The sequence below is a fragment of the Arachis ipaensis genome, chromosome B08 (assembly GCF_000816755.2).
Source record: "Arachis ipaensis cultivar K30076 chromosome B08, Araip1.1, whole genome shotgun sequence".
Lineage (NCBI taxonomy): Eukaryota > Viridiplantae > Streptophyta > Magnoliopsida > Fabales > Fabaceae > Arachis > Arachis ipaensis.
Window position 1 is genome coordinate 73,930,436 of NC_029792.2, and position 12,502 is coordinate 73,942,937.

A 12,502-nucleotide genomic window follows, 5' to 3' on the forward strand; every position below is an offset into this window, starting at 1 on the left:
GGCATGGGAACTGTTGGCATCTTTTTGAAAAGTGTCATTGGTTCATATTCCAAGGATTTAAAATGATATTGCTAATGTGTTGGCCCAAATTGCGTCGAGATACAAAGTATTCCCAAAAACGATAGGGAAATTAGCGAGGGTTCATTAGATCCTAGTACTTGTCGATGAAAGAGAGGCTTTGGCTTTGGATGAATGGGAAGATGATGATTGGAGGAAGCCAATTGCGGAATATTTAAAAGATCCTAATATTCAAGTTGACAGAAAAGTAAAGTTGAAAGCGATGAATTTCGTTTTGATAGTTGATGATTAATATAGAAAAGGCATCGATGGAGATATCTCTAGATGTTTAAGTCAATTAGAGAAGGATATTGCTTTGAGAGAGGGTCATAGAGGTATATGTGGTGCCCATCAGGCTGGAATAAAAATGAAGTGGATACTTCGTCATAATCATGTTTATTGGCCTTCTATGATTAGAGATTGCATTGATTATGCAAAAGCATGTTAAGAATGTCAACGCCATGGAGTAATACAACAGATCCCAGCATCTTAATTACATTCAGTTATTAAACCATGGCCTTTTCAAGGATGGGCTTTGGATTTGATTGGAGTGATACACCCCGCTTCGTTGAAAAATCACAAGTTTATTCTGGCAATTAATTATTTCACGAAGTGGGTTGAAGCCATTCCTTTAAAAGAGGTTGGGCAAAATGAGGTGATAGACTTCATCGAGGAACATATAATCCATCGATTTGGAATTCCCTAAACTTTGAGTACTGATCAAGGAACTATGTTTACTGGTTAGTGGATTAAGAATTTTGCAGCCTCAAGAAACATTAGTATCGTTACTTCAACTCCTTATTATGCACAAGCAATGGGCAAGTTGAGGCAGCGAATAAAATATTGATCAATTTGATTAAGCAGCAAATTGGTAGTAAACCTCGAACTTGGCATAAAACTTTGAGCCAGGTGTTATGGGCTTATCGAAATTCACCAAGAGGGTCAACAGGTACTTCCCCTTATAAATTAGTATATGGTCATGATGCAGTTTTTCCAATAGAAATTAATCTTAACACATTAAGAATATTAAGGCAAAACAATTTACCGGTCGATGATTATTGGAGTGCGATGTATGATGAGTTGAACGATTTGGATTCGGAACGTATTTTAGCACTCGAAAATATGATTCGACAGAAAGAAAACAGTGTCCGAAGTTATAATTGTCGCATAAAAGAAAAGTGGTTCGGTATAGGGGATTTGGTATTAAAAGTTGTATTACCAATTGAAAAAAAGTCAATATTTCTTGGCAAATAGTCCCATAATTGGGAGGGGCCTTTTCAAGTAATTGACTTGTATTCTGGGAATGCATATCGAATTAAAGATATCAATTCCGGAAATGTGGTTAAGTCAATAAATGGGAAATAATTGAAGCAATATCAATGTATGGGAAATACTTGAAGCAATATCGATGTATGGGAAATCAAGACTGAGAGTAAAAATATAAAAAAAATCATTATACATGATAAGAGTTTCAGACAGATGGAATGAAAGGTTCCAAAAGTTTTTTGAGTTCGGAATAGAGCTGAATCCTCTCAATGTCTAAAGCAGAAAATGCCTCAACTTGTTCATGTTCTTTACTCTGAGCCTTGTCTAGTTGCTTATTGAGCTCTTTTTGTTTAGCCTCTGCAGTACAAAGTTTCTAGAAAATTTCCTGTTGCTTGTGTTAGGCTGCAGCCAAGGATTCGGCTAAATCGGTTTTTCTTTTTCAAATTCTAGCCAGCTTCTGTTCAATTTGAGCTAGTTATCTTTCGAGCTCCTCTTCTTGTTTGTCATAATAGGCTCGATCATTGAGGGCTTGAGCGACTCTCAGATCATATATTTTTGCATGATTCTTTCATGGTTGAAGAACCAGATTAACTTCTTCTGACTCGGTTTCGATTTGGGCCATTTCTTCCTTGGCTTCCTGCAACTTATCTTGAACAGTGATGCAGCTATACAAGACTCTTATAAACCTCTTGATTATGGAAGAAAATTGTAGAGGAACCTGAAATTCCAAAGAAGAACTCAGAATATCGGAATAAAGAGAGTTGAAGTTCGATTGACTGATCCATTCGGTGGGAGAATGAGATAAAAGCTCCAAAAGAGTATTTAGCTGCTGAAGAGTGCGTTGATTAAGCTTAGAAGGAAGGCTGGATGTTGAGGGGTCTTTGAAAGTTGGATTCAAGATAGGTACTTCATCTTCTTGTGCAATCTGTGTTAGAAATGCTACAAGATTGACCAGTTCAACATCAGGAGAGTTAGAAGTGGTATCAGGAATCCTAGTTGATGGTTCGGGATCATGTAAAGAAGATGGCTCAATGGTTTTTTTCTGGGCTCAGGACTCTTGGAGGAGAAGGAACATTCCCTATATCTGAAGTAGGTAACTCGAGACCTTGTGCAACAGGAGACTTGAGAAGAGATTACGTATTTACTGGAGAAGGAGGATTGTTGATGGCGTGACTCTGTGGTAATGGGAGGTGTTCCTGAGTTAAGTCAACAAAGGGTGGTATTTCATTGGTTGATGGCAGAATGAACTGTATGGGTTCAGTAGAGATCTCGGCTTGAGCAGTGGAGTGAGACTCTTGTTGTTCTAGCTTTGGTTGATCCTTTGGTGTTTCAGATTCAGGCGTGAATGAGGAACTAGTGGTAGACTGAGCAATTTTCTCAACCTGAAATAAGAAAGAAATGTTTTACAGGTTAAGTTTTTTCAATTCATTGGTAAGATTTGAAATTAACATAAAACTACGTAGATGGATTTTCTTTCTTCTTCGAATCAGATGAGGAAATGGAGCGTCTTCTGAGTCATCTTCCGAATCAGATTCTAGGGAAGGAGTGAAGATGTTTGTTTGTGTATGTTGCTCACTTTCATCAGAAAAACTTTCACTTGATGATTGAATCTGATAATGATTCAAACAGTTGGAATCAAGGTGTGTTTAAATAAATATGGTAATGAAAGGTTCAGAAAAATTCGATCGAAAGTTTACCTTTTTGGAAGTTCCTGTAAGAATTTTTTGTATTTTCTTTTTTGGTTGTCTCTGTTGCGATGCCGCTTCGATCTTTCTTTTTGAAACCTGATAAACCACTATTTTCTGGTTTATCTTGTGCTAATTTGAGTAGTTTTTATCAACTCTCTGCTCACTTATTCATATAATTCGCATGTTTTACATTTTCCCTCCTAACTTTGTGCTTTGATTAAAAACATGCTTCTTTGGCCTTAAATTTGCTATGATTAATCCTCTCTTGTATACCATTCGATGTCGTGATCTGTGTGTTAAGTAAGAATGTCAACGCATTGGAGTGATACAACAGATCCCAACATCTGAATTACATTCAATTATTAAACCATGGCCTTTTTGAGGATGGGCTTTAGATTTGATTGGAATGATACATCCTCCTTCGTCGAAGAATCATAAGTTTATTCTGGTGGCAATTGATTATTTCACTAAATGGGTTGAAGCTGTTCCTTTAAAAGAGGTTGGGCAAAGTGAGGTGATAGACTTCATTGAGGAACATATAATCTATCGATTCAAAATTTCCCAAACTTTGAGTATTGATCAAGGAACTACATTTACTGGCCAGCGAATTAAGAATTTTGCGACCTCAAGAAACATTAACATGGTTACTTCAAATCCATATTATGCACAAGCTAATGGGTAAGTCAAGGCAGCAAATAAAATATTGATCAAATTGATTAAGAAGCAAATTGGTAGTAAACCTCGAACTTGGCATGAAACTTTGAGCCAAGTGCTATGGGCTTATCAAAACTCACAAAGAGGTTCAACAGGTACTTCCCCTTATAAATTAGTGTACGGTCATGATGCAGTTTTGCCAATAGAGATTAATCTTAACACGTTAAGAATATTAAAGCAAAACGATTTACCAGACGATGATTATTGGAATGCGATGTATGATGAGTTGGATGATTTGGACTCAGAACGTGTTTTAGCACTTGAAAATATGATTCGACAGAAAAAAACATTGCTCGAAGTTATAATTGTTGAATAAAAGAGAAGTGGTTCAATATAGGAGAGTTAGTATTAAAAGTTGTGTTGCCGATTGACAAGAAGTCGAGATTTCTTGGCAAATAGTCCCATAATTGGGAAGGGTCTTTTCAAGTGGTTGATTCGTATTCTAGGAATGCATATCGAATTAAAGACATTAATTCTGGAAATGTGGTTAAGTTGATAAATGAGAGATACTTGACACGCTATTGATGCATGGGGAATCAAAACTAAAACTATAAATATATATAAAAAAAGTCATTATACATGATAAGATTTTCAGATAGATGGAATGAAAGGTTCCAAAAGTTTTTCGAGTTCGGAATACAGTTGAACCCTTTCACTGTCTAAAGCAAAAAACGCCTCGACTTTTATTGAGTTGTTTATTGAGTTCTTTCTATTTAGCCTCTACAGTACAAAGTTTCTTGAAAATTTTTTGTTGTTTATGTTGAATTGCGGCCAAGGGTTCAGCTAAGCCTGTTTTTCTTTTTCGAATTTTAGCTGGCTTTTGTTCGATTTGGGCTAGTTCTATTTTGAGCTCTTCTTCTTGCTTGTCATAAAAGGCTCAAGCATTGAGGGCTTAAGAAACCCTTAAATCATACTGTTTCCATGATTCTTTCATTGGTTGAAGAGCTGCATTAACTTCTTCTGATTCGATTTCAATTCGGGCTACTTTCTCCTTGGCTGCCTGTAACTTATCTTGAATAGTGATGCAGCTATTCAAGATTTTTATAAACTTCTTGATTATAGAAGAAAATTAAGGAGGGACCTAAAATTCAAGAGAAGAGCTCAAAATATCAGAAAAAAGAGAATTCAAGCTTAATTGACTGATCCATTCGGTGGGGGTATATGTCAAGAGCCTCAGAAGAGTGTTTAACTACTGAAGTGTGCGTTGATTGAGTTCCGAAGGGAGGCTGGATGTTGAAGCATCTTCAAGGGTTGGATTTGAGATAGGCGCTTTATCTTCTTGTGCAATCTATGTTAGGAATGCTACAAGTTTAGCCAGCTCAGCATCAGGAGGATTAGAAGTGATTTTAGGAATCTCATATGGTGGTTTGGGATCATGTGAAGAAGAGGGCTCAATAGTTCTTTCTGGGCTTAGGATTTTCTGAGGAGAAAGGACGTTTCCTGTGTCTGGAATAGGTGATTCGTGGCCTTGTGCAATAGGAGACCTGAGAAGGGAATCAATATTAATTGGAGAAGGAGGATTTTCAATGGGTTGACTTTGTGGTAGTGAAAGGTTTTCATGAGTTAAGTCAGCTAAGGATGGTGTGTCAATTATTGATGGCAGGATGATTTTTATGGGCTCAACAGAGATCACAGTTTAAGCAGAGGAGTGAGACTCTTATTGTTCTGGCCTTGGTTGATCCCTTGGTGTTTCAGATTCAGGAGTAAATGTAGAACTAGTGGTAGATTCAACAATTTTCTCAGCCTGAAATAAGAAAAAAATGTTTTACAGGTTAAGTTTTTTCGATTTATTAGGAAGATTCGAAATTAACATAAAACTACCTGGATGGATCTTCTTCGAATCAGATGAGGAAATGGAGCGTCTTCTGAGTCATCTTCCGAATCAGATTCTAGGGAAGGAGTGAAGATGTTTGTTTGTGTATGTTGCTCACTTTCATCAGAAAAACTTTCACTTGATGATTGAATCTGATAATGATCAAATAGTTCGGAATCAAGGTGTGTTTAAATAAATATGGTAATGAAAGGTTCAGAAAAATTCGATCGAAAGTTTACCTTTTTGGAAGTTCTGGTAAGAATTTTTTGTATTTTCTTTTTTGGTTGTCTCTGTTGCGATGCCGCTTCGATCTTTCTTTTTGAAACCTGATAAACCACTATTTTCTGGTTTATCTTGTGCTAATTTGAGTAGTTTTTATCAACTCTCTGCTCACTTATTCATATAATTCGCATGTTTTACATTTTCCCTCCTAACTTTGTGCTATGATTGAAAACATGCTTCTTTGGCCCTAAATTTGCTAATATTAATCCTCTCTTATTACCATTTGATGCCTTGATATGTGTGTTAAGTGATTTCAGGGTTTACAGGGCAGGAATGGCTTGGAGGATGGAAAGGAAGCATGCAAAAGTGGAAGGAATACAAGAAATTGAAGGAATTGCTGAGTTGTCCAGCCTGACCTCTTCGTACTAAATCCACCATAACTTGAGCTATAGAGGTCCAAATGAGGCAGTTTCAGTTGTGTTCGAAAGCTAACATCTGGGGCTTCGAAGTGATATATAATTTGCTATAGTTTCCATGCTATTAGGTGATACGCACGTGTGGATCACGTGTACGCGTGACCTGGCAAAAGTTCAATCCACGCGTACGCGTGGACGACGCGTACGCGTGACAGAGCCACGAGCTGGACGCATTAGAACACGCTGGAGGCGATTTCTGGGCTATTTTTGACCCAGTTTTCGGCCCAAAAAACACATATTAGAGGCTACAAAGTGGGGGAATCATTCATTCATTCACACAACGTTCATTATTCACAATTTAGGTTTTAGATGTAGTTTTTAGAGAGAGAGGCTCTCTCCTCTCTCTAGGCTTTAGGATTTCTCTTAGTTTTAGGTTTATTTCTTCTCAATTCCAGGTTCAACGTTCCTTTAATTTAATTTCTCTTCTACTCTTATTTATTCTAGCATTCTACTTTATTTATTTTCCCAATTTGGTTTATGAACTCCATGTTAGTTTTGATTTCTTTATTTAATGCAATTTGAGGTATTTCATATTTATGATTTTAATTCAGCTTTTTACATTCTTAGCTTTGGTTGAGTAATTGGAGACACTTGAGTTGTCAAACTCCTTTGTTGATTGATAATTGAAAATTGCTAATTGACTTGAATCCCACTAACTCTAGTCTTTCCTTAGGAGTTGACTAGGACTTGAGGATTCATATTGATTTATCCATTTGACTTACCTTCATAGTTAGAGGTTAACCAAGTGGGTGCAACAATAATTCTCATCACAATTGATAAGGATAACTAGGATAGGACATCTAATTCTCATACCTTGCCAAGAGCTTTTCTTAGTTATTAATTTAATTTCTTGCCAATTTACATTCCTTGTTCCTTATTCAAAATCCAAAAAGATACAATCTCATAACCAATAATAACTACACCTCCCTGCAATTCCTTGAGAGACGACCCGAGGTTTAAATACTTCGGTTTATTTTTATTGGGTTTGCTTTAGTGACAAACAAGTTTTTGTACGAAAGCATTACTGTTAGTTTAGAAACTATACTTGCAACGTGATTACTTTTGTGAATTCTTTACTAGCAAAAATTTGTTCGTCAAAACCCTTTTTGGCGAGCTTTCAGCAGTTGGGATAACCTTGATTGCCGAATTCTTGATCTCATCGAAAGTGCGACTGTATTGGGAGAAATATGTAGTCCACCACTCGGAAAAGGATTTGGTGATGTATGAGCTACGTTCGTAAAGAAGATGGTTGTAGTTGTCTCTGTGCTGTTGATTGGCTGTGAGGCAGTAGTCAATCTCTTTCTTCAAAATGAATTCGATATGACAAAGGGGATGCTCATTCTGATGAGTAAGAACAGGGATGGCTTGAGAGAAACCCAGTTGCCTAGCAACGTAATGAGGGGCATAAAGGGTTGCCTTAAATTGCTCCCTTTTGTACTGAGGTAATTTAGTCGGAATTACCTGAACAGCAAGCAAGTTTGCCCAGGTTTTATTGGCAATTTCATCTTCTTGATTATTAGTAGGAAAGAGAAGGTGTTCGAACCATAGGGGACCACAGCTTTGACGCAAAAAAGGGGGTGAAATTCAAATCTTGTTATTGAAACTTTTACAAGAATGGAGGAGGGAGAAAGTAGCCCAAAACAGGTCTTTCAGTGATGTGGCATCTTTGAAATTTGGTTGAAGAGGGGCCAAATGGAATCCTTCAATGTGTTATTTTTTGGAAGTTATGTCCCCCTCTTTGTTCATGTATTTTTCAAATACAGCATTTAACCAGAGTTGGAGCCAAAGAGGACCTCCTACACTGATCGAAGAGTTAGTTCGAAGACAGTCAACCAAATGGACAAGTTCTTCAAACAGATGTCCTAAAATTAACTTGGCCAAACTGAATCTGTAACCTTCATGTAAGAGAGCAGCCAAAGGAGGGAATAATTTCTGCATTTGGACACTTCTTCAGCAGAAAACAATGGCATTTAACCAATAGTACAAAAAGGCGACAAGTTCCTCATCAGTTATAGGATTGTCTTCTTGTCCCATGTTGTGAACAATAAAATCACTATATAAATTCTTGTGGACTACTTTATAGTCCTGGTTTGGTTGCATATCGAAAGTCAGCTCAGGGGCATTTACTGGGAGACCAGTAATGGCAATCACATCAAGCAAAGTGATACCCACCATTCCACAAGGAAGGTGAAAATTATTTGTTGTTTTATTCCAAAAAGTTACAGCTGCACCAATCACCCAGTGGTAAGTAGTCAGCGAGAAGTGGGGAAGTCAGAGAAGGTCATGGATACCAAGTGTTCTCCAAACATCACTTTTTTCTGATTCGAGGCGCCTACGCCAGACTCGAAAGTCAGCCCCTTGAGGAGTAATTTTGGGATTATTTCTGAAGAGTTTCTGAGGGTTGATGAAGGGAGTGATAAGGAGATTGTGTTTGATGAGAAAATCTTCTCCTTTGGCATTAGGGAAGAAACTGAGTTGTTTATTAGCTCATTCTAAGGTTTGAATAAGGCAAATGAAGCAGTGAGTCTCATCATCGATGGTGAAAGGGATGAGAATTATTCTGTCGTCAGGATGAGATTGAGGGTCCTCAATGATTTCATCGTTAATCTGGTTGAGTATTTGCAAAGTTGGGGGAGCTTGATCACGAGCTATAGGACCTTTGTACTTATCCTGGGCAGTGGGAGTGTTATAAATCGAAAAAGAAGCCATTGTTAAGTAGATTGAGAAGTTAATGATAGTGAACTGAAGTTACAGGAAAGTTGAACGGAAGATTAAGAGAAGAAGAAAAGGATAAAATCTCAGAGAATAAAAATCCAGAAAGTGAAATGACGGTAAGTGATGAGCGGATAATTTATACGCTTTTTGGCATTGTTTTTACATAGTTTTTAGTATGATTTAGTTAGTTTTTAGTATATTTTTATTAGTTTTTAATTAAAAATCATATTTCTGGACTTTACTATGAGTTTGTGTGTTTTTCTGTGATTTCAGGTATTTTCTGGCTGAAATTGAGGGACTTGAGCAAAAATCAGATTCAGATGTTGAAGAAGGACTGCAGATGCTGTTGGATTTTGACCTCCCTGCACTCAAAGTGGATTTTCTGGAGCTACAGGAGTCCAAATGGCGCGCTCTCAATTACGTTGGAAGGTAGACATCCAGAAATATATAATAGTCCATACTTTGCCCGAGTTTAGATGATGCAAACTGGCATTCAACGCCAGCTCTTTGCCCTATTCTGGAGTTAAACGCCAGAAACACGTTACAAACTGGCGTTTAACTCCAAGGAAGACCTTTACACGTGAAGCTTCAATGCTCAACCCAAGCACACAACAAGTGGGCCCCAGAAGTGGATTTCTGCACTATTTACTTATTTCTATAAACCCTAGTGAGTAGTTTAGTATAAATAGGACTTTTTATTATTGTATTTGAAGTCTTGGTTACTCTGGTTCCCCTCTGGGGCCGAGACCAATGAACTCCATTATCACTTATGTATTTTCAACGGTAGAGTTTCTACAGACCATAGATTAAGGTGTGGAGCTCTACTATTCCTCATGAATTAATACAAAGTACTATTGTTTTTCTATTCAATTCAAGCTTATTCCTATTCTAAGATATTCATTCGCACCCAAGAACATGATGAATGTGATGATTATGTGACGCTCATCACCATTCTCACCCATGAATGCATGCCTGACAACCACTTCTGTTCTATATGAAGACGAGACAGAATGAGTATCTCTTAGATATCTAATACAGGGGACCGAGTCGGAGATATTAGAGTCTTCGTGGTATAAGTTAGAACCCATGGATGGCCATTCCCGAGATCTGGAAAGTCTAAACCTTGTCTGTGGTATTCCGAGTAGGATCTGGGAAGGGATGGCTGTGACGAGCTTCAAACTCGCAAGTGCTGGGCGTAGTGACAGACGCAAAAGGATAGTAAATCCTATTCCAGTATGATCGAGAACCGATAGATGATTAGCCATGCAGTGACAGCGCATTGGACCATTTTCACAGAGAGGATGGGATGTAGCCATTGACAACGGTGATGCCCAACATACAGCTTGCCATGGAAAGGAGTATGAAGGATTGGATGAAAGCAGTAGGAAAGCAGAGATTCAGGAGGAATGAAAGCATCTCTATACGCTTATCTGAAATTCTCACCAATGAATTACATAAGTATCTCTATCTTTATTTTACGTTTTATTTATCATTTAATTATTAAATCTCCATAATCAATTGAATCCGCCTGACTGAGATTTACAAGGTGACCATAGCTTGCTTCAAGCCGACAATCTCCATGGGATCGACCCTTACTCACGTAAAGTTTTTTACTTGGACGACCCAGTGCACTTGCTAGTTAGTTGTCCAAAGTTGTGACAAAGTGTGATTCACGTTTGAGAGCACCAAGTCTTTAGCGCCATTGTTGATGATCGCAATTTCGCATACCAGTAAGAAAATTTAATTTAGTAAGCAGAGATGTTTTAGCTATGTCATAGAAGGAAGTTCAAAATTTGAAATTGAAGTAACTTCCTAGAGAATGTGAAGTGGTGGACAGAGAAATTGAAGGATCATGGGAAACGTGTCAGACAGATGTAAGTAAATAGAGGAAAGTAAGTTTCATTTATGATTAATTAATGCCTTGAGTTAATTGCATGTTTAGGATTACGTGTTTTTCCTGAAATGATATCGAGGATAACACATTAATCCTAGGGGAAATTTGTTAGTCGAAAATAATTAATTTCGAAGAAGGGAGTTATTTGAGAGTCAGTAAGCATGTATTCTCGGAAGGTAGTTTACATCAAGAAGGCTTTTTGACAATAAGTCGAAGTTTGATTATTATAGTTCGTCGGTGAGTTGATCGATGAAGTAAATCGAAGACCTCAAGATTCGAAGATTGCATTTTGGACATTACGTTATAAAGTAGAAGAAGCGGGAACAGTTACACACGTTTTCATCAACGTGGGAGTTACATTTTAATTTGATTGGCTAGAGATGGCTATAAATAGGAGAAGGATCGAAGACATAAGGGTTGGAACTTTGTTTCAAAAATTACTCACGTACGCTCACATCCCAGCGAATTTCTGAGTCTGCTTCGAGTCAATTTTCTATAGGGTTCCTTCCACTTGTTTTTTACTTTTCATTTACATTTTCTGGAAACTTTACCTTTTCATGCAAATTTATAATTTCAGCAATTTTTTTATTTCGAATTCAAAGTCCTTTGATCCGATCGAAGGTATTTTATTGCTTTGTTTAAATTCAATGCTAATCATTTCAAATTCAGTCAATTTATTTTCAAAGTCTTTATTTATTATTTTCAGATTTCCTTAAATTTCTGTCCGATCGAAAGGTTTTTAATATGCTTTGAAAAACTAGTACTCGCAAAGAGGAGTAGATTTCGCTCTCAGACCATTAGATATTGAACCACCATCAATTTGCTAAAAAACAACAAAACACTATGTAAGAATCTCGTACATATCATATATACATGCATCATGGGTTATTAACGAATTCAAGATGATAGCTAGCTACCAGAAAGAAATTACCAACATAAACAACGGAAAATTGGCCTACCCTTGTGATCAAGGTTCTGAAAACCGGACCGATAATCAAACTGTTCTAGTCACTGGTTTACTGGTTTATTGGTCCAATCGGTTCAACCGGTGGTTCAACCGGAAAAATCGTTTTAGAATAAAATAATATATAAATTATAAATAAACATCCTAAAATATCTTCCAAATTTAAAACACTACACAAAAATCATCAACCAAAAAGGATTTCAGATTAACCAGATTAACTTTGTGGTAAAGTACCAGAAATTTAATGGATTTCAGACTAATAACATTTATTTTTTCATCTTTACAGATGATATTAAATTCCGTATACATATACTATATATGGGTTTATTTTTTATTTTTTGGACCGAGTATTAGAAGCATTAATTATCACACACTGCACTCTTTTCCGCTACTGTTTATTGAGCTTAGCCAATAGCACTTTCAAGTTTCAATTCGTCTACCAATTAGCAGTGATTTTCTAATAACAAAGTCAAAAACCAATTGGTTGTTTTTGGACTTTCATCATGTATGTAAGTATGTTAATTAACAGGGACAAAGCAAGGTTCTGAATAACAAAATTGTTAGCACAAAAATTAATAAAGATTAATAAAGATAAACATAAGACTGATTATAATGAACAAGTAATAGTTTCACAATTTTAACATGGCCTGAAATGATCTTAGTGGATGATCATGAACAAACTCTACTAAAAAA

General features: G+C 36.8%; 1 long non-coding RNA gene across 1 annotated transcript in view; it reads left to right on the top strand.

Moving 5' to 3' along the window:
- The window catches only part of LOC110265550, a 15,194-nt gene continuing 3,024 nt past the window's right edge, over positions 333–12,502 (top strand). Inside the window, exons 1-2 of the long non-coding RNA XR_002351705.1 lie at positions 333–344; positions 2,311–2,318. This is a non-coding gene — a long non-coding RNA (uncharacterized LOC110265550). The remainder of the gene's footprint in view (positions 345–2,310; positions 2,319–12,502) is intronic.